This window comes from Oncorhynchus keta, chromosome 19 (assembly GCF_023373465.1).
Source record: "Oncorhynchus keta strain PuntledgeMale-10-30-2019 chromosome 19, Oket_V2, whole genome shotgun sequence".
Taxonomy (NCBI): domain Eukaryota; kingdom Metazoa; phylum Chordata; class Actinopteri; order Salmoniformes; family Salmonidae; genus Oncorhynchus; species Oncorhynchus keta.
This window is the reverse complement of record NC_068439.1, coordinates 24,666,516-24,668,403: the sequence shown is the minus strand read 5'-3', so window position 1 is coordinate 24,668,403 and position 1,888 is coordinate 24,666,516.

The following is a 1,888-nucleotide window of genomic DNA, read 5'->3' as shown; positions in this document are numbered from 1 at the left end:
TAATCAAAATCTGACTTCCAGTGAGACAATAACCCAGGCACAAGGCCTAATCAAAATCTGACTTCCAGTGAGACAATAACCCAGGCACAAGGCCTAATCAAAATCTGACTTCCAGTGAGACAACCCAGGCACAAGGCCTAATCAAAATCTGACTTCCAGTGAGACAATAACCAAGCACAAGGCCTAATCAAAATCTGACTTCCAGTGAGACAATAACCCAGGCACAAGGCCTAATCAAAATCCACAAAAAAATGCTTAATTGACCTCAAAATACTTTTTTTGCAATGACCATCTCTGTCTCCGGAGCAGAAAAGTACATAAATAAAAACTGTGGGGATGAGGTATGTGAAAATGGGTGTGCTATTTACCAATAGATTATGTACAGCTGCAGCGATCGGTTAGCTGCTCAGCTATCTGATGTTTGAAGTTGGTGAGGGAGATAAAAGTCTCCAACTTCAGCGATTTTTGCAATTCGTTCCAGTCACAGGCAGCAGAGTACTGGAACGAAAGGCGGCCGAATGAGGTGTTGGCTTTAGGGATGATCAATGAGATACACCTGCTGGAGCGCGTGCTTCGGATGGGAGTTGCCATCGTGACCAGTGAGCTGAGATAAGGCGGAGCTTTGCCTAGTATGGCCTTGTAGATGACCTGGAGCCAGTGGTTCCGGCGACGAATATGTAGCGAGGGCCAGCCGACGAGAGCTTACAAGTCGCAGTGGTGGGTAGTATAAGGTGCTTTAGTGACAAAACGGATGGCACTGTGATAAACTGCATCCAGTTTGCTGAGAAGAGTGTTGGAAGCAATTTTGTAGATGACGTCGCCGAAGTCGAGGATCGGTAGGATAGTCAGTTTTACTAGGGTAAGCTTGGCAGCGTGAGTGAAGGAGGCTTTGTTGCGGAATAGAAAGCCGATTCTTGATTTGACTTTCGATTGGAGATGTTTGATATGGGTCTGGAAGGAGAGTTTGCAGTCTAGCCAGACACCTAGGTACTTATAGGTGTCCACATATTCAAGGTCGGAACCATCCAGTGTGGTGATGCTAGTCGGGCATGCGGGTGCAGGCAGCGGTCGGTTGAAAAGGATGCATTTGGTTTTACTAGCGTTTAAGAGCAGTTGGAGGCCACAGAAGGAGTGTTGTATGGCATTGAAGCTCGATTGGAGGTTAGATAGCACAGTGTCCAATGACGGGCCCAAAGTGTATACAATGGTGTCGTCTGCGTAGAGGTGGATCAGGGAATCGCCCGCAGCAAGAGCAACATCATTGATATATACAGAGAAAAGAGTCGGCCCGAGAATTGAACCCTGTGGCACCCCCATAGAGACTGCCAGAGGACCGGACAACATGCCCTCCGATTTGACACACTGAACTCTGTCTGCAAAGTAATTGGTGAACCAGGCAAGGCAGTCATCCGAAAACCGAGGCTACTGAGTCTGCCGATAAGAATATGGTGATTGACAGAGTCGAAAGCCTTGGCAAGGTCGATGAAGACGGCTGCACAGTACTGTCTTTTATCGATGGCGGTTATGATGTCGTTTAGTACCTTGAGTGTGGCTGAGGTGCACCCGTGACCGGCTCGGAAACCAGATTGCATAGCGGAGAAGGTACGGTGGGATTCGAGATGGTCAGTGACCTGTTTGTTGACTTAGCTTTCGAAGACCTTAGACAGGCAGGGCAGGATGGATATAGGTCTGTAACAGTTTGGGTCCAGGGTGTCTCCCCCTTTGAAGAGGGGGATGACTGCGGCAGCTTTCCAATCCTTGGGGATCTCAGACGATATGAAAGAGAGGTTGAACAGGCTGGTAATAGGGGTTGCGACAATGGCGGCGGATAGTTTCAGAAATAGAGGGTCCAGATTGTCAAGCCCAGCTGATTTATACGGGTCCAGGT